Source organism: Ornithodoros turicata, unplaced genomic scaffold (assembly GCF_037126465.1).
Source record: "Ornithodoros turicata isolate Travis unplaced genomic scaffold, ASM3712646v1 Chromosome14, whole genome shotgun sequence".
NCBI lineage: Eukaryota > Metazoa > Arthropoda > Arachnida > Ixodida > Argasidae > Ornithodoros > Ornithodoros turicata.
This window is the reverse complement of record NW_026999314.1, coordinates 191,496-212,094: the sequence shown is the minus strand read 5'-3', so window position 1 is coordinate 212,094 and position 20,599 is coordinate 191,496. Positions and strand designations below refer to the sequence as shown.

The following is a 20,599-nucleotide window of genomic DNA, read 5'->3' as shown; positions in this document are numbered from 1 at the left end:
TGATGGAGGCGTGAACTTGTAGGTACGCGCTCGTTTTCTCTATGATGTCCGCAAGTGACTCAGATAGGATACTGTCCACGAAAGGATGGGCAAGCCGGGCCATACGCGCGAGGGCCTTCCTTTGAGCGGCTACTGCCGTCCATTGCAACTGAAGCAACCCCAGGCCTCCCTCCCGGTTGGGAAGGTGCACGTGAATATTTGGGAAGGACTGGGGAAGGTGCAGTACTTTCTTGATGTGGACTCGCAGCTGCTTATCTCGTCGGGGCGCTGCCTGCCTTACATTAAGGGCGTTCGAAAGTATATACAAGTACCGAGGTACTACAAGGCAGTTAATGCATCGCAACTTCTGAAAAGGCCTTAGGGAGGCCTTCGAGATTAGCGCCATAATCCTCTCGGAGTAGGGGTCGTCAACTTGTGGTGCTTTGTTGGTGAAGAGACGCAATCCAAGGTACTTGGTGGGGACGTCCTTGATCTTAGGATGAACGATCGTTCCCGCAATGGTGATAGGTGGTATACTGTAATCAAACCATTTTCTGACGCCGTTATACTTCCAGCCGAAATACTGGGTCCTGAGAGGGTTCAGCGAAAGGTGGATGTCCTTGAAAAACCTTTCGGCTTCCGATATAAGGGCCTTGAGGCCTTCTAGGCTAGACGACATTAAAAGCGCGAATCATTAATCAAACATTAATCAAATTAATTAAATTAAAAAAAAATTAATTAATCAAAAATTAATCAAACATTAATCGCGCATCATCCGCGAATGCCTTCGCTGAGGCGTTTACGCCGGCAACTTCCACGCCTACTCCTGATCTGTTCACTTGCTGCAGGAAGGGATCCATCACTATATTAAAAAGGAATGGGGATAGTGGGTCCCCCTGCTTAATCCCACGCTTAGTGGCGACTCTTCTGCCGTCACCTTGACCATTGAGGCAGAACGTAGTGGTGGCATTCGTATAGAGGTCTTCGATTAAATCAATATAAGCTTCGGGCGCACCTCTGCCTCTGAGGGCCTCATATATGGCATGATGACTGAGGGCATCAAAAGCCTTTCGTATGTCGAGGCTCACGGCATACATACTGCCCTTTTTCTTCTTTAGGTAGCGCATCATTCCTTGCAGGATGAGGAGGTTTGTGCTCGTGGATCTATCGTCTTCAAATCCTCCCTGCAGGGCGTGGAAGGTATTGCCTGCAGATAACCTTGCCAGTAAAATCCGAGAGAAAGTTCGGATGATGCCCGAGGTCATAGTGATTGGTCTAAAACAAAACTATTAGCTATAGCTTCCTATGGAGAACCACTGTTACACGGGATTTTGAGTTCTCAGACCCACTATAGCCCACCAGCGCGTCCCAGTGAACCCGACACAGAGTTTCCAAAACGCGGATATACGAGGCTGCTGACTTTGGAAATTCACATCAGTGTTATGCGTGCGTTAAATAGGTTGAATAACATTTGCTGAGCTGTTGCATCTGTGCCCGAGACTCGGGTAGCGTTCCCACCAGGGTTTATAATGAATTTACAGGAGGCTTTTCGGTTTTTTCTTTTGAGTAAGGAACGTATCATGTGATATGACGTGACGTGATAAAGAAAAAAAGTGGGTCGTGCACACAACAGGTTATATGCCTTGCATTTAGCTGCATGCAGAAGGCGCAAGAGATGCCCAACTGATTCATTTCATTTACTTCAATTTTTATCATTTCAGACAATATTGATGAAGCATTTGACGTCTTGTGCACGGCCGAGGATACATCAAACTTTGAAGACAGAGAAAGTCAGAAAAAAACAAGGAAAGACCGGAAGCGAGTCGTACTGTCTGAGAGTGAAAATGATGTAACAGAACACGAAGTGCCTAAAGGAAAGAAGAGAGGTCTGATAGCAGTTAGAGCATTGAATAGCCTCTTATTGTGAATTCTCTACAATATACTTTCTATATAATAGCAATATGACTTATTTGCAATTTCAGGCTTTCACTATGCTCCAAAGAAGATTCCTCCTCCGCCACAATTGCCACTTCGATCGTGCAAGCCCCGCCACAGCATTGCTCAGCCACAAGGTAGTGAAAATTTTGCAGTGGAAGCTGTGCTGTGAAAGGCTGTTCAGTGCACACCACCTGTTTTGCTGACACTTTTGAATAATTATCTCATTACTTGAACGCTAGACTCGAGGCAGATGTACAGATCAACAGTACCTGCAGCCGCATCACAGATTGCTGACACGCACTCCAGTGGACATCTTCAACAGCCACAGCCACACCAGTCAAGTGCAGGCTGCATGGGTATGCTTTTACTTGAGATGCATCGTGTTCAGTTACTATGGCTTACTTTGTTTCTGATCATTATTTAGAAATATATTTAATCGTGATTACATTGTGGAGACATTGATGAGTGATATTTTATCATTTGAAGTACCTATGATGCTCCAGTTGTTTCAGGTGATGACATCATGCTGGACGACGTTCCTTCCTATGCAGCATCCGACGCCCTCTCTGAATATTGCCACGAAGAGTATCCAGCACAACTTACTGGTAAACTACCCATTGTTCACCTTTGTTTGCCAGATGTAAATTGATAAGCACATCCCAGGTTCTTCAGTCAATCAGGTCTTAAAAGAAGTGCATACGACTATATTGGCACTGGAGGCCAGGCTCATTGGTAAGTGGGAATTACTTTTTCCTTACTTTGGATTGTTTGTTGCATAGCATCTTGCAGTATATCTCGCACTTGAGTGGAGCACGAGTACACAGGGCAATGCCCTCAACTGAATCTGTCTGTAAAACAGCCATGACAGTCAAAGTACGGATGCCACAGAAATGGCTAAACCGCATGCGTGTAGGTTCGAATTCGTAATGGTGGAGAGTTGGCAGAGTAGGTGAGGCATGCAATGGAATCAAGTGCAAGCCCCTGGCACCAAGGTACATTCCAGTTGTGCTTGACCAGCTACATGTTTTTTAGTGTTGCGCTATATTCATTTCATCATGGACTTCTTAGCTGCCACATTTCATCTTGCGGTGTATTAATATGATACCTATCTCTGTTTGTACATGTGGTCAACGGTGTCCTCGTGTTAGAATATTACTCGAGAAATTTTATATCTACTGCTTATGGGTGCTGCTTCTATTTAATAGCTTTCCAGGTGAAGTGTTTTCAACACAACAAAGAAATGCTGCTCATGCTCAAGCAGCAACAGAAGCAGCAGGGTCATGCGTTGCTAGCGCTGCATTTACCTGATGGGTGTCCCCAGCTGCCAGCCACAACTTTTTTGCAGTTGGAAGAATTTGACAGATTCCTTGAGGGCAGGGAGAACATGTCAATGACTGTGAGTGTATTACATCGATTGCTCTAGACATTGGTTTGCTAATTGGTTTTGTTCCTGTTTCTTTTTGTTTAAAATAATTTTTATTTTGCACAGGTGCAGTTCTTTGCCGCAAAAGGAGGCTCAGACAAAAAAGATGTTGTTCGTCAGATCCTTAAAGGCATTTTGAAGGACAGTCTTGCTGTGTCGTGTAGTTGGAAGGGCTCAAGGGGAGAGAAACACCCATTGTCGCAACTTAAGAACCTCAGAAGTCTCATTCTAGGTAAGTATAATTTTCAACGTCTCTCTGCTTGAAACATGTCTTGCACTGGCACGATAGCTTACTATGGCAAGTGTTACAAACAGAACATGATGAAAGGCGGTTTACTGTTTTCTTTCTCGCTTTGTTTATAGAACGCTTGAGAAATTGATAAATTATTCATAGCATTGGTCTAGTAATTAGGACACTAAGTTTTCTTTTATATATCCATAGCATCAGCCAGGGGGCACTTCAGTGACATCACCGACACAGAGGTGAAGGGCACAATCAAGCTCTGGCTAACACGGGCAAATGATCGTGGCGGAGGCCGAACACGAAGACGACAGCAGAAGCAGGGTGGGGATGGAACTGTGGTTGATGCAACCGGAGGTTCAGTTGAGGATGATGACGTTTGAAGGACTCTCCTTTCAAGAATTGACTTTTTTTTTTCAAGTTTTAACAGTTGCAGGTATTCCTGTCATTTGTGCCAAGTAGGCTTGCCATGTAGTTAAGCCGGAATTACCTCAGCAGAGTCTTGAGATACTGCCCCACACAGCATGCATACTGTACACAGGCTATCCATGCAAAGCAGTTACTAATGTGCCCCTCTTCGGTTGCAGTACTCATTCATACAACTTCTGAATGAAAATCCCTCCCTAACGACTTTTAGCTAACTAAAGATTGCCGGATTTTCGGTCTGGATTGGCTTTTATGTTCTAAAATGAGTACCACATTTGCAATTAAAATTGTATTAGTCATTACAATGGCACAAGGGTTATTAACTGTTTTATGGAGTATCCTCTTTGGTTCATGACTGTGCAGTTGTGCGTTTTATTGTAAGGGCTAATCTGTTTTAAATACTCTACCTCAACATTTCAGAAAGTGTCCACTATGGTTCATATTTCTGTTTTCATGTGCAATTCGTACAGCTGTGCTTGTTGGATTTACACTGTTTTTCTTTATCACTAGTCGAGCTTTTGACGTACTGTATCAGAAAAGTGTAACGTATTTCTAGTCAAGCTGCATTGAGTGCTTTCAGTGCCAACACTGTTTTATGTATAAGTTCATCAATATTATTTTACAAAATACGTGTTTTGTCAGTACATGTTTTGCCTATGAAGGGAACTCAAATATGCAAACCTCAGCATCTGGAACTCTAACCGTTTTAAGTGTACATGTTGTACGGTTGTCTCAATGTTACACTCACTTTAAGCCAAGGAAAACTTTCTCAAGAAAATTCATGAACATCTGTATTTGTTTTTCATAAACTACAGCTGACTTTTCAGCAGAAATGAGTGGGCAAACGCTGAAATAAATTATACAGAAAATTACTTGAAGCATTGTTTCTATGAGTACCTGTAATTTCAGAGCCACCAAAGGTGCATTGTAATACAGTTGGCAGAAGGTTGGCCAGACACGGTTGGGCTGAGGTTGGTTAAGCATTGGCAGAAGGTTGGCAAGGAGTCGGCAGAAGGATGGCAAAAGGTTACCAAGGCACCACTGGCCATGGTTGGCAAGGCGTTGTCAGGACGCTGGCCAGCCGATCGTTGGCAAATGGACGGCCAGGAACAGATTCATACCAAAAACCGACCTTGGTGGCAGACGTCCTGCCGACCACGGCCAGGTTGGCCAGCCAACCTCCCGCCAACCTTGGTCCAATCTCTTGTTGCTGCTTGGGCAGTATTGGACCACCGACTGTGAGAGTACATTTGGGTCGTGCGATCTCTCGTCCTCGAGGCAGTGCTGTCCAGTTCTTGCGTTGTGTGTGTCGAACGGATGTCCAACCCAGGGGACCCATCAACGGCCGACGGAAGAGGCGCCACATCCCCACGCGGGGCAGGTACAGCGCCAACTGGGCGGGCTTCGTGGCTTATATATGTCATCCCATTGTCAGACGCTTCATTGATCTGAGCAGTCATATGGGACGCCTCGATCCGTATAAACGGACTGCCGCCAGGCGGCGTTAAGTTAGCCAGGGCTAAGGCTTCAGCCAACCCCGAAAGATCGCATGAAACTGAAAGTTCGGATTCTGGGCCCTGGTCTGGCGTCATGACGTCGTTCTGGGTTGTGGGAGACCTCGATGCTTGCCTTAAGCCACCGTTCGCAGGACCCAAAATGGGTCCGCCCATCGGCGCCGACACATCCCCAGGCGGGGACGAGGAGCCCCCCCCCCCCCCCCCAGCGGCCGGAGCAGGTCCGCCAGGCCGGGCGCCGTCCGACTGATTGAATTTACGCTTACACTTAGTGTAATGCGAAGACATTGTTTTACTGGAAGAGGACGTCTTCGTCTTGCAGAGATCACACCTCCAAATTAGGGTGAGGAAATGCTCTTTGTGATGATCTTCCAGCTTTGGTCTAGATGTGAATCTCATGTCGCAGATGGAGCAGACGAGTTCTTGGGGCGGATAGCTTTTCTCGTTGTCTGTAAGTTTCTTGGCCATGTTGACAGTGCTCTCAGTAAAGGTGAAGAGGCTGATGATCCTGGCGGACAACAGGAGCCAGGAACTTCCAAATAGTAAACACACTTGTTGGCCTCAAACGCGGCCAAAGGCCTCGGGCGGTCCGTTTGCCGGCTGCTGCAAGCCGTTGCCCAGGGGGTGCCACGAGGAGGCCGGACCGCCCGGCGACTCGGATACACTTAGAAAGAGACGCTTGGTTTTCGCAAAGACAAATCGCACAGCACACACGAAACCAAATCCGAGCCGCCACCCCTCAAGAACACAATATATTCCCACGCCGTTACACCATACTTTTTTAATTTTCTCTTGAGATGCAGGATCAGAACGTGGAGAAAAGCGTCGAATGAGTAGAATGGCGTTTATTTGGCTAAAACGCAATTTCCCCCAAAAAAGGGGTAAAAACAAAAACGGACCAAGCGCGGAGCTGCATGCCGTACGAACCCCGAGGGGCCGCATGGTTGATGGCACTTAGACTCCGTTCTTAGAAGTCACAAGTAAAAGAAAGGGGTTTAAAAACGATAAAACACGCGCATGTCCCATTAAAATTAACACCGGAGAATCAAGTTAAACGGAGAATACTGCGGAATTAAACCATCCTAGTGAACCGACTCAGGCAGATTAGGCTCCCCAGCAGGGACCGGGAGGCGAGCCAGGCCACATCTGCCTTAGAGAAACCGAGACTAAAACAGGCTTTTCGCATGGACGGACAAGTTAGGCCGCGCGCGCCGATCGCGACACCCTCGAAGATGACTTGCTTATCGGGAAAGCATTCTCGCAGAGGCTCGTATTTCACTTTCTTCTCAGTCGACTTCTTCTCCAAGGTCGCGATGCCATTGTCCCAGGCCACGGCGACATCGAGGATGGTTACCCGATCCGCTTCTTGCACTACGATGTCGGGCTTCAGGCGAACTCCTCGGGCCGTGAAGACTTGTTCCTGGGTGAGCTGGGCTTGAGGGTTGTATTGCGAGATAAGACGAGCCATCTGGTCGCAGAGGTAATTGTGACGCTCGACGCGGGGTCCATGCACCCGCTCGCAAAACTGCAAGATGTGGACGGGCGTCTCCTCCCCCTGCCCACAGTGATGACATAGTCGGTCCGCTGGATCAGGCGCATGTTTATTCGATAATGCCCGACACGGGTATACTCCCGTTCGTAAGCGCAAGGCACGGATCCTATCTTCATCTTTGAGGAGATGGGAATCTTCAGACAGCCACCTGTTGGCGAAAGGCTCGTTCTCATGTGCGAAATTAGACTTGATCTTGTACACGTCCTTGATCTTCGTGGACCATCTGTCATGGGCAATCTTGATGGTGTTATTAAGCTCCAGCACCCCCGTGATGCCAGTAGGGATGTCGATATACTGGCACAGCTTCAGGTAGTGGTCATTTAACACGGTATTAAATATCACGTCCACGAACTGGTTTCCCAAACGCTGCAACCGGGCCAGAGATTTCACTTGGACTTGTACTGCCACAAACGCCAGTTGGAGCATGCCGAGCCCACCTCTTCTCGAGGGCATCCAGATATGCGACGTGGGAAAAGATCCCGGTAGATGCAAAAATTTCTTGATATGCCGGATATTAAGCTTATCGACCTTTTCGGCATGCCCAATTACTCCCAGTGAGTTGGCGAGGGTATAGAGCTGTCGCTGCACCACCAGCTCCTTAAAGCACTTGAGACGCTGGAAGGGTTTGAGCGCTGCTGCACCAATGAGGTCCGTGATTCCGTTCGCTTTTGGGTCCCCTATGGCTGGCCCACTATGGACATGTATACGCAGCCCCAGGTAGACAAGGGGGTTATCTCGTTGCGAGGGTTGTATGGTACAGCCGGCTACTGTTATAGGTCTCACGTCGTACTCGAACCAGCCTCGATCGGTTGACCAAGTCCACCCAAAATACTGTGTTTTGGTCGGGTTGATCTGCAGGCGGACTTTCTCGAGGTAGTGTTCTGTGATCCGCACCAGCTCCTGCAGGGCCTCATGGCTGTCAGAGAGCAAAAGCAAATCGTCTGCGAACGCCATAGCAGCCGCAGAAGTGTCACCCGCATGATACCCAAGGCCCGTTGCGTTGATTTCGTGTAGGAGGGGGTCAAGCACACAATTAAATAAAAATGGCGATAAGGGATCGCCCTGCTTGATACCCCTCCGAACAGGCACTCGGATATCATCGGTGACGCCGCTCATCCAAAACGACATGCTGCAGCCCTCATAGAGGTCCTGAAGGATGGCAACGTAGACCTCAGGAAGGGACCTGCATCGTAGTGCAGAAAAGATGGCTTGATGACTAATTAAATCAAAAGCCTTCCTGAGGTCAAGGCTGGCTACATACAGAGGTTGGTGGCGTCGCTTGGCGTGGCGCATGACGCCCTGCAGCAGCAAGAGATTTGATCCCGTGGAGCGGTCATCCTGGAAGCCGCTCTGGAGGTCGTGGAACGAACCTTGGGCTGTGAAACGTCGGAGCAAGATGCGACTGTATAGACGGAGTAGAACCGGGGCAACGGTGATCGGACGAAAATCCGCAAGACCAGATGGGCAGGTCTTCTTGGGCACAAACACAGTCTTTGATTGCTTTAGTTCACTTGGCACCACACCATGCTGGAAGAAGTTGTTGAAGATACAACACATGATTTTCACTGGGATTAACTTAATCATCCCCACGGTTACTCCATCGGGCCCGGGAGCGGCATTAACGTTGGTACTGGCCAAGCAATGCCGAACCTCATCTTCCACAATAGGGGTCACGGGTACCGACAGGCGTCCAGGTAACTGTGGTATAGAGATGGGGCGGGGGGATGGCGTCGCCATGATGCCATCAAATTCATCGTGAATAGCGTCTAGGGTAACAGTAGCGCCTTCTGATCCCACAGTAGAAAGCTCGTGGAGCAAAACCCTAGGCCCCTTCCGATAAAGCCTTTGATGCTCTCGGTAGCGTAGTCTCCTTCTCTCTTGCTTGTTTCGGGGAGTCCTGGTTAATGGCCTCTTGGACTTGCTTTTAGATATTCGAGGGACGATCCTGAAATGCTTATAAATTGTATTCAGATCTCTCATTTGGAGAGGTCCGGTTCTTATCCTCTGGATTGTCGACTGTTCGAACCCGCATTCCTCAAGATCCGCAACCAGGGCCTCGCCAGTATTGTTGCGTTGACAGGGAACGTGGGTGGGGGTCACAGTCTCAGATGAAGTCCCCAAGGAAGCCGTCTCTCCTCGTACTCCCTGTAATATGGCTCTGTAGCGTCTGGAATGCCTGGTCATCCTAATGCTTTGTAGGGTTCGAGTCGGGTAGACCTCATGAATTTTCTGGTTTATGAATGGGTGGTCACCGAAACGGATCTCCGTCCGGGCAAGGAGGTATAGCTCTGCCTCGGTCCATCGACCGTAGGAGACCACCACAGGTGGAGGCGCACCCCGAGCCGGGGCCGGGAAACCGGGCGAACCCGACCGAGCCGCCGATCCCGCAGGCACTGCGAGTTGGGGCCATTGTACCATAAGGTGCGAGGCTTGATTTACGTCGGTTGCCTGGGCAGCAACATTAAAGCCATCGAGTGACACAGCAGCATCCCCTTCAGGAATGTGCAAGGTATTAGCAGCTATCGACATGTCTGGTGGAGGTGACAACCCCTCTGCTGCAAGTAGATTGGCTAGATCAGAGATATCACAAGAAGGCGACGGACCAGGTCCGTTTGCGTCGCTCAAAGCCTCTTCGTCGATAGGCCCCATCGAACGTTGATAGGTGCCATTCGCAGGACCCGCGGGCGGGTCGGGCACACCCGACACCCCACCCCCGACACCGGGCGCAGCACCCACCAAGGCACGTCTCCCACCCTCGACTCCCGAGGGGTCCCCAGAATTGCTCGCCAGAGCCACATGGCGCTGATCCGAATGCTCGGCATCTGCCGCATTACATGCTCCTCCATCCAGAATGACGTCCGCATTATGATTGGCCGATGGAATGCCATCTCCAGCGATTGTGCGTTTCTTCTTGCACTTGGAGTGATGTGAGGACATGCTTGTTTCAGCAAATAAGGTTTTCTGAAGGCAATTGCCACATTTCCACTTTATCTTGAGTTGATGAGTGAGGTAGTGTGTCTCAAACTTGGTCCTTGACGTGGGTCGATCAGCACAGATGTGGCATGTAAGCCCATCAGGTGGGTAAACGATCTCGTGGGTCTGCATTCTAACTGATTCTCCAGGTAGGGTGGGAGTGTAAACGACCCAGCGAAAGTAGCTGGGGCGCCAACAATAAACAAAGCACACAGGAATTTCACTCCAACCACGGCTTATGCCGTGGGCGGTCCGTAGGCCGGTAGCTGCTTACCGTTGCCCAGGGGGCGCCACGAGGAGGCCGGACCGCCCGTGGTTCAGCACAACAAAAGCGACGTCAAATGCTTTCTGGCTCCAATAGATCGCACAGCTAACCAGAAAACGTGCTGAACCACACACCCCGCTGAACCACACCCCCCAAGAGAAAGAGAAAGAACACAATATATTCCCCCGCCGTTACACCATACTTTTTTTATTTTCTCTTGAGATGCAGGATCAAAACGTGGAGTACCCAGTGGAATGTACCCACAAGGGGTTTAAAAAGCAAGTCGGGGCTCTGCAGACCTCGCTGCGCGGAGCGTAGCGAGCTTGGTGGTCGCAGACCCAAACTTGGGGTTAAGACCAAAAATGCATAAAATATGCACAATGCATAATTAAATTATACAGGATTAAAACACTGCCCGACAAGTGGCTAAAAAGAGTGGAGCGTAAACGCCTCAAAACAAACTCAAAAACAAAGCAAGAGTCCCGATCAACACTAGTGAAACCACGGGAACTTCCTCTCCACTTCCCTATGACAAAATCAGAGGGGAAAAAAGCCAGGTAAGTATAGGTATTTGCTACGAAACAAGGGTTGTGGGAATACTCCAAGGGTGCATTTGCTACATAACGTTCAAGGTGTATTTGCTACTAGACGTTCCAGTGTGTATTTGGTATGAGATGTTCAAGAATATTATTGGGGCAAACGAGCGGAGCAACACTCGTAATGCCGACGCAAAGATCTCAAGTGTAATGATACACTGTGCGCTATAGATCCAATAAGACCACAAAAGAAGCCCTAGCAGCACCACCAAGAAGATCGAATGAAGGTGTATTTGCTACAGGATGTTCAAGAAGGAATATTTGCTACAGATGTTAAGAATATTACTGAAGCAGCCGAGCACAACAAACTCTCGGACTGCTAGCGCAAGATCTTCAAGTGTATTAATACACTAAGCGTTAAAGATTTAGCAAAACCCGGAAGAAGATCCAGCAACACCACTGAAGATCAAAAGAAGGTGTATTTGCCACAAGATGTTAAGAAGGTGTATTTGCTACAGGATGTTCAATATTAGTAAGCAAACGAGCACAAAAAACGTTCGGACTGCTGACGCAAGATCTTAAAGTGTAATAGTACACTAAGCGTTAAGATCTAGCAAAACCCATAAGAAACTTTGGCAACACCAAGAGAAGATCAAGCAACACCACACAGAAGCGATGGCTGCCCCAGTCATACCTTAGGCACAAACCGACTCAGGCAGGTCAAACTACCCACCAGGGCCCTGGCCGCCAACCACGCTACGTCTGATCTCGAAAGCTCAAATTCCTCACATAGCTTTCGCATGGATGGACAAACCAGACCCCTGGCTCCAAGGACCGCCCCAACCGCTCTGAATGCTCTACCTGGAAAAAGCTGAGCCAGACAAGCATACTTTTCAGATTTTTCCTTTGCCTTCTTCTCGAGATTGGCCACAGAAGAGTCCCACGCGATTGCCACATCCACCACGACTACCTCATGCCCCCTATCTAGTACAAGGTCTGGCTTGAGCCGAGCACCATCAACAGTAAAGACTTTCTCCGCAGAAGCAGTGGTATTCGGAGAATACTTAGTGACAAGTCTTTGTAACTGTTTTGCAATAAAGTTGTGGCGCTCGAATCTGGGGCCATGCACTCGCTCGCAGTACTGGAGGATGTGGCAAGGCGTCTCCTCGGCCTCGTGACAATGGTGACAGAGTCTTGCCGTGGGGTCCTTGGCGTGTTTGTTGAAAAGAGAACGTGTTGGAAAAACATCTGCCCTGAGCCGCAAGGCCTTGATCTTGTCGCCTTCTTTGATAAACTGGCAGTCCGGGTGCAGCCATCGGTTCCCAAGGAGATCCTTCTCAAACGCAAACAGATCCCTCTTAGCATAGCTACCTTTTCTGTCACTGAACCACTTCCTCTTGCTTTCGTTCAGGGCCAGTTGCAACTCCTTCCCATGCACTATACCATAAGGAACACCCAGCACTGTGGACAGTCGGGAGGCGTAGCCTCCGAGCACCTCGTTGAAGATTTCGTCAACAAAAACGTTGCCGAGGCGCCGCAGTCTACCCAAAGACTTCAACTGGACTGCTGGAGCTGTCCACAGTACTGGCAAAAGCCCCATACCACCACTCTTGTAAGGAAGCCAGAGCTGGACGTTAGGAAAAGACCCTGGGAGGTGAGCTGTTTTCTTGACAAAGGCCCTGTGCCACTTATCGACTTTTTGTGATTGAGAAACAACAGCCAGGGAGTTGGAAAGGAGGTATAACTGGCGTGATACTACTAGTTCTTTGTAGCACTTAATTCTTTGAAGCGGCTTTAACGACGCCTTCATCAACAACCGGGCAACCGAGTCGCTGTACTTATCCTCCAACAGAGGACCCTTACTGATAGATAAGGAGACCCCGAGGTAATTCACAACACCTCCTCTTCCCAAAGCATCCACCCATGCTCCTGCAATTTCCACAGGTGGTGCACCCTAGTCGAACCAGCCGGTTTCGCTGTTCCATCGCCAACCGAAATACTGGGTTTTCCGAGGGTTCAACGTGAGACCAACTGACTGCATATATGTCTCAACCATCTGCAGCAACTTTGTTAGGGCAGAATGGTTCTCAGAAAGAAAACACCAGCAAATCGTCAGCGAAGGCCATGGAGGCAGCCGAAGCCGCTCCAGCGTGGTAACCGAACTCGGACTGGTTCAATTGGGCAAGAAGAGGGTCTAACACACAATTGAAAAGAAAGGGTGACAAGGGGTCTCCTTGCTTGATACCTTGTCGCACAGCGACTCTGGCGCCGTCTGTTCTGCCGTTCAAGTGAAATGTGGTGGTATTGCCAGTATACAGTTCCTTGACCAACTCCTGGAATAGTCGTGGCACGTCCTTGCCCTCAAGGGCTGAAAAGATGGCATTATGACTCAAAGAATCAAAAGCTTCCCTAACGTCCAAGCTCGCCACGTACAGGGGCTTATGTGGTCTTTTGGAGTGCAACATGATGCCCTGAAGAAGCAAAAGGTTGGAGCTCGTGCTCCGGTCACTCTCGAAGCCACTTTGCAAATCGTGAAAACGATTATCAGCCGAAAGGCGAGACAATAAGATTTTAGAGAACAGCCTAAGGACCAAGGGTGAGATCGTAATAGGCCTGAACTCGGAAGCCGATTCAGGCCTTGGCACCTTAGTGATAAAGATGGTTCTGGAATGTTTGAGCTCGGGTGGAACGACCACAAACTTCATGAAATTGTTAAGTACTGCAGCAAGGACAACCGCGGGAACCCGCTTCAGCAGCTCAACGGTCACTCCATCTGGACCAGGAGAAGTACCATTCTTAAAAGAACTTGCCTCCCCGAATGTCTCCCCGACCTCCGAGTCCGCAACAAGGCCGCAATACTCCTTGACCTTACTTCTTGACGAAGGCACCGAAGCACTAGCTTTAGACGGAGAAGAGAAAAGTGGGCCATAAGTGGAGCGAACGTCAGTCAACGTGACAGGGGAACTCACCCCCACAGCTTGATGCTGGTGAACAAGGACCTTCGGCCCCATTCTGTAAAGACGCTGATGCTCACGGTATTTCTCTCTCCGTCTCGCTGCCTTCGTACTAGGCTGGGCTGTTTTAGTCGGCGTGGTACGTTGTTGTTTTGGCCGGGGAAAGGCATTGAAAGTTCGATAGATTTTCTCCAAATCGGTGTACTGTAGCGGTCCAGACAAAACCCTTTCTGCAAGGTCCCGCGGCAGTCCCGCTCTCTCAAGATCCTCCACACCGAGCTCATTGACTTCGCCTTCTGACCTCATACTACATTCAGTCACACACTGCTCTTGATTTAAAGATTCCTGTCTTTCTTTGTAACGTGCTGACCGTGCAGCCGCCAGTATTTGTTTACACTTTTGAAGATGACGTATACCTCTGATGCTCATAAGTGAGCGAGTGGGGTAACGTTTGGACAATTCAAGATTTATGAATGGATGTTTTCCCAAATCTAGCTCAAGCACAGCCAAAAGATGCATTTCTGCTTTGGTCCAACGACCATAAGACATTGCAGGCCTCCCCGGCTCCGCCGCATCCGGAACGGCCAGCACTGCCCCGCGCGGACCCAGCTCATCAACGTCAGAGTCCCCAGCTCCTCCAGAATGTGAAGACTGAGAATATTGAGGCTCGATGTCACCTCTCTGCCAAACGATCGGTTCAGAGACCAATCCACGAGCTGTTTCGGCAAACAGAGAAGGGGGGGGGGCAATACCCCTGTCCGCCAGTGCTTGAGAAAACTGTTACTCCCTCGTTGTCATAGGGGTACCAGGCTCGTCAGCCACTACCGCAAGGGAAGGACCGACTTCCGGCATAGCCGGACTTAGAAATACCTGCCCCGAAGTACTCGATGCTTCCCCAAGGGGAATACACCTCTCGTCGCTTGATTGCGGAGCCGGCTTCGCCGGACTTAAGACACTTTGCTCCCTGATACTGCCACCCCCATCAGGAGAGCATGGAAGAATTTCTGGAGTGGAACTAAGGACTGCAACCGCCGACTCGCAAGGCCCACCCGACGCGGCGCAAGCCGCCCCGGACGCGACCGAGCCAGAGGGGTCTGCTTGAGATCTCAGCTTTCTTTTGCCTTTAGTGTGGTGCGATGAGATGGTTTTACTTGAATTGGATGTTTTGTTCAAGCACACGCCACACTTCCAAATGAGCCTTGTATTGTGTGTAAGAAGGTAATGGCTCTCGAGTTTTGGTCGTGACGACACAGGAAGGTCACAAAAGTGACAAGAAAGGCTGACTTCTGGTGGATAGACGGTGACCCATTCATGGGTTGCCTTCCTCGAATAAAGGACAATACGCTCACACTCAGCGGCGCTGGTGTAGGTCCCCTGTGATATGAACAGGGAGACCCAGAAGAAGACAGAACACAGGTTTCACCTGCACCAGGCCAAAAGGCATGCGCTCCCCACTTGGCCGGCTATGCAAGAAGCAGAGCCGTTACCACCCGGCACCACGAGGAGGTGGGGGAGCACTTGTGACACACCGTCAAGAACACTTCGCAAAACACGGGGAAAAAGCAGCGAAAAAGGTGCGCCACGCCGGGCAAAAAGGTGTGCCACGCCGGGCAAAAAGGAGTATAGAATGGCGTTTATTTGGCTACCGAAAGAACACAATATATTCCCCCGCCGTTACACCATACTTTTTTACACCATACTTTTTTAATTTTCTCTTGAGATGCAGGATCCGAACGTGGAGAAAAGCGTCGAATGAGTAGAATGGCGTTTATTTGGCTAAAACATGGAATTGCCCAAAAAAACTTGGGTTAAAAAGTGGTGTCGGTTCAAGTGGGATATGTTGAGGGCCAGCCCATGATTAACAACCAGGGCTAGGCTGATGATATGCCCATCTGACCGCCAACAATCCCACTTGGTAAAACCGTTAAAATAATGAACAGTTAAAACCAAGTGGTAAAATACTAACTAGGATACAGCCCATAAAATCTCAAACCGACAAGATAAACCCAGAGAGCCAGGGAGTCTGGAGTAAACATTCAAACTGAACGATTAAAACGACCTAATACAATTAGACTGCCAATAAGGACACGAGATGCTAGCCAAGATAGATCACTTCGCGAGAGGCCTAATTTCTGAAGAGCGGCCCGGGTAGAAGCGCAGGTTCCTCCTCTGGCACCGAAGCATAACCCCTCTACCGAAACAGCTTTATCAGGAAAACTTGCGGCCAGGCACGAATATTTCTGTTCTTTGGATCTGTTGATCTCTTCGAGCGTACTCGGAGTGACGTCCCAGGCGACTGCCACGTCAAGGATGGTCACCGAGTTTCCGTCCGAGATCACCATGTCCGGCTTAAGCCTGATTCCGGTATTAGAGGTAAACACCTTCTCCTGGGTAATAGACACATTGGGGTTATACTTCTGCACCAATCGTACTATTTGGTTTGCAACAAAATTGTGCCTCTGAACTCTAGGAAGATGAACCTTCTCACATCCCTGGAGGATATGAAATGCCGACTCTTCTTTGCCAGGGCAAAACTGGCCCTCCCTAGCCTTCGGATCTATAGCATGCTTGTTCGTCAGAGATCTCGTAGGGTACAAATTTGTTCTTAGTCGAAGTGCTTGTATTCGATCTCCGTCCTTAATTAAACGACTATCATGGAACAGCCAAACATTACCTACTGGTTCCCTCCTGTGGGCGAACAGTGACCGACTGCCATATGAAGCAATTGCGTTTGAGACATACGCTTTTCTAGCGGAGGTTAATGCTGTAGCAAGGTCAGTTGGAGCTGTCATACCCGATGGTAGCCCCAAAAAGGACGAGAGGCGTCTTTCTTGTTCAGCTAAGGTAGTTAAAATAGTGTCGACAAAAGGAAAACCCAGGCGGGCCATTCTGACCAAGGCCTTCAACTGCATGCTTGCTGCAGTCCATTGCAGATATAACACACCAAGTCCTCCCACTCGAGCGGGCAAATGAATATGGGCCGTAGGAAAGGATTGCGGAAGATGTAGCACTTGTTTAATAACGTATCGCAAAAACTGCTGGCGTCGCTTAAAACGGAGAGAGAGTTTGCCAGGATGTAAAGATAACGTGGCAGTACCGGGGTGTTGATGCAGTGCAACCGTTGAAAGGGTTTTAATGCGGCGTGTCGGATGATCTTGAGTAACTTCTCGGACACTTCATCTTCTACCTGGGGGCCTTTATTCGGATAGATGTTCAGCCCCAAGTACCTTGTGGGGACATCCCTCAGGCGAGGGTAAATCATGGTATTGCCTATGAGCAGTGGCGGAATCTCATAGTTGAACCATTTCCTTGTGCCGTCGTATCTCCAAGCCAAATATTGGGTCTTCGCCGGATTTAGAGATAGGCCAGTGGATTTCAAAAATTATTCTGTACTGAGGATTAGCTTTCAGACCCTCGACGCTTTCAGACATTAGGATGTCGTCGTCTGCAAACGCCAAGGCCGAGGCTTGAGCTTGATCCATAGTAACACCAAGACCTGATGAGTTCAATCTGTGGAGCAGGGGGTCAAGGACCACATTAAATAAGAATGGCGAGAGGGGATCTCCTTGTTTGATTCCCTGACGAACAGGGACCCTCTTGCCATCTAACTTGCCGTTAAGATGGTAAGTGGTGGAGCAGTCTTCATAGAGATGTTGAATAAGCTCCACATAGTGGTCAGGGACACTCCTACCCCGCAGGGCGGCGAATATAGCCTCATGGGCCACGTATCAAAGGCTTTCTTAAGGTCTAAACTGGCGATGAATAAGCTCTTTTTCCGAAAGAACACAATATATTCCCCCGCCGTTACACCATACTTTTTTTAATTTTCTCTTGAGATGCAGGATCCGAACGTGGAGAAAAGCGTCGAATGAGTAGAATGGCGTTTATTTGGCTAAAACTCAACCTTTCCCGCAAAGACGGGTTAAAACGAGGGCAAGTCTGGCTCTTGACGCCACACCATGCGTTAGCAAGGTGTGGTAGGTGGCGCCCAGAAGCCCAACTTGGCCCGGGTCGTCGACTAGTGAAAAATTTAACAAAGAGACAGGGCCAAACCGCCCGACAAAAATCCCCGCACGGGACACCAAAAGGGGGGGAGTAATCGATCAAACGCTAAACCGTAGACTTCCTACTGTCCGATGGAGACCGCACAGGGTCACAACGACTGCGGTCAAAGAATGAAAGATGCCACACACCAACCAAACGGCAGACGAAGTATTGCTAATTCATACAGAACGGACAAATCTGCCCAAGCAAATTAAGCTCCCGACGAGTGCCCTCGACGCCAGCCATGAGATGTCCGACGTCGTGAGCCCTAGGTAACGGCACACCCTCCTCGTGGTGACACAGGTAAGCCCTCGGGCCCCAAAGGCGACCCCCTCCACAAACACGGACTTGCCCGGGAAGCACTGCCTAAGTAAATCATATTTTACCACTGTCTCTGTGCACCTACTCTCCAGGGTGCTGGCAGCGCTGTCCCATGCCACAGCCACATCTAGAATGACGACGTTGTCGCCATCCTCAACGACAATGTCCGGTTTGTAGCGGGCCCCCTGCACATTGAAAATTCTTTCTTGAGTAATGTTAACACCGGGGCTATACTGTGTCACCAAACGGCAGATTTGTTTACATAAATAATTGTGCCGCGCGATCCTGGGGCCATGCGTCTTCTCGCAATGCTGTAGGATATGGGCCGGGGTCTCCTCACTCTGGCCGCAGTGGTGGCAGGGGCGCTCGGTCGAATCACGAGCGTGCATGTTAAAGAGTGCACGGCAGGGGTGGACGCCGGTCCGCAACCTGAGTGCCTTGATTCTGTCGCCATCCTTTAGATGAAGACTCTCCGGGTGCAACCACCTGTTGGATAGGGGGTCTTTGGAGTGTGAAAATAACCCCGCCCGCCTGTACCCTGCCTGCATACGCTCGACCCAAACCCTGCGCGCCTCACCCACCAGAGCCTTCAATTCAGCAACAGCGGTGACCCCGACCGGTATCCTTAAATGATCGGATAAAGCATCGGCTTGTCTCGCTAGTTCGACATTCATGACTGTGTCGACGAAAGGCACCGCGAGCCTTTGCAAGCGGGCAATCGCCTTCAACTGAACCGCAACTGCAACGAAGGACAATTTGAGGACGCCTAAGCCTCCCTGGCTAGCCGGTAGCCAAACGTGTGATGATGGGAAGGACCCAGGCAAATGAAGATATTTCTTAGCCTGACGCAAGTGGTCCTTGTCTGCCCTCTCGGCTTGAGATGTCACCGCCAGGGAGTTAGACAAAGCGTATAGACGCCTCTGCACCACAAGTTCCCTGGGGCAGCGAAGCCGCTGAAAAGGCTTTAATGCTGCACGTGATATGACACCTAAGATCTTATCAATAGTAGGGTCTTATAACAACGGGCCCTTGGCAATGTGGATGGATAACCCCAGGTAACTCAATGAGGTATCCCGGTTCAAAGGCTGGACAGCCTCGCCACGGACAGAGACAGAAGGAACTTCATAGTTGAACCAGTCACGGGACTCATCCCAGCGCCAACCAAAATACTGGGTCTTGGCCGGATTTACCTCGAGTTGCACACCCGCCAGATAACGCTCCGTCTTGTTAATCAATTCCTGCAGGGCGCTATGGTTCTCAGAGAACAAGACCACATCATCCGCAAATGCCATTGCGGCCGCCGAGGTACCGTCGACGTAGAACCCTAGGCTTGAGTCGTTGAGTGCGGCCAGGAGGGGATCCATAACACAATTGAAGAAGAAGGGCGACAATGGGTCCCCTTGTTTGATCCCTCTCCTGACCGCAACATCCCTACCATCCACAGCCCCCTGCAGGCAGAATTGAGTAGTGCATCCGGCGTACATGTCTTCAACTACATGGAGATAGTGATCTGGCAGGGACCGACGTTCCAGCGCTGCCAATATTCCGGAGTGACTTATGGAATCAAAGGCCTTTCGGAGGTCTAAGCTAGCCACGTACAGTGGTTTGTGCTGATGTTTTGCCAACCTCATTATTCCTTGAAGGAGTAAGAGATTACTGCTGGTGCTTCTATCTCCTTGGAATCCCTGTTGAAGAGGATGGAAGCTATTCCTGGCGGACATTCTTTCCAGAAGGATTTTCGAGTAGAGCCGCGCCAACACTGACGAAATCGTGATCGGCCTAAAGTCCTAGAGGCCTCGGGGTTCTGCATTCTTGGGGAGAAAGGTTGTTCTTGATCTCTTCAGGTGCGGCGGAATACATTTCCACTTCAAGAAGTTATTCAATACGGCAGCTAGCACTTCCACCGGAATCATCTTTTAGTCTTCGACCCTCAAATTATCGGGTCCCGGGGAGGACTTCGCATTTAGAGCTGCTCATGAGGTCCGCACCTCTTCTGGCGTAACTGGATCCACTGGTATAACCAATTGTCCAGGTATTGGTGGCACTGTAGCCTCTTTCTCTGATCTCGTCGAGAAGATTGGGTCGTAAAGACCGTGCAATGCCTTCAGATCCACGTCGTGTTGGGTATCTTCCTGAAGTAGCTCATGGTATAAGATCCTTGGCCCCTTTTTGTACAAGTGCTGGTGCACTTGGAACCTATGACGCCGTCTCTGCTTTGCATTCCCTTGTGTATTCTTGGCCGTTCGCCTTCTGCGAGCTGGGCGTCTCTGGTCGTTGTCTTTCTTTATGTACACTGAGAAAATGGAATCAAGTACATGATGCTGCAGTGGCCCCTCCGTCAGCTGGCTTCTAAGATGACCGGTAATCCCGAATTTTTCCAAATCCGGGAACCAGACTGCCGAGGTCCGCTGTTGATCCATCATAGGGCTAGCT

At 49.6% G+C, this 20,599-nt stretch overlaps 1 long non-coding RNA gene across 1 annotated transcript; it reads left to right on the top strand.

The window, feature by feature from the left end:
- The first annotated feature begins 1,845 nt into the window (after positions 1–1,845).
- LOC135372346 (uncharacterized) lies at positions 1,846–2,181 on the top strand. The gene is made up of 3 exons (XR_010415961.1): positions 1,846–1,865; positions 1,962–2,051; positions 2,157–2,181. It is a non-coding gene; the product is annotated as an uncharacterized LOC135372346 (long non-coding RNA).
- The last annotated feature ends 18,418 nt before the right edge of the window (positions 2,182–20,599 follow it).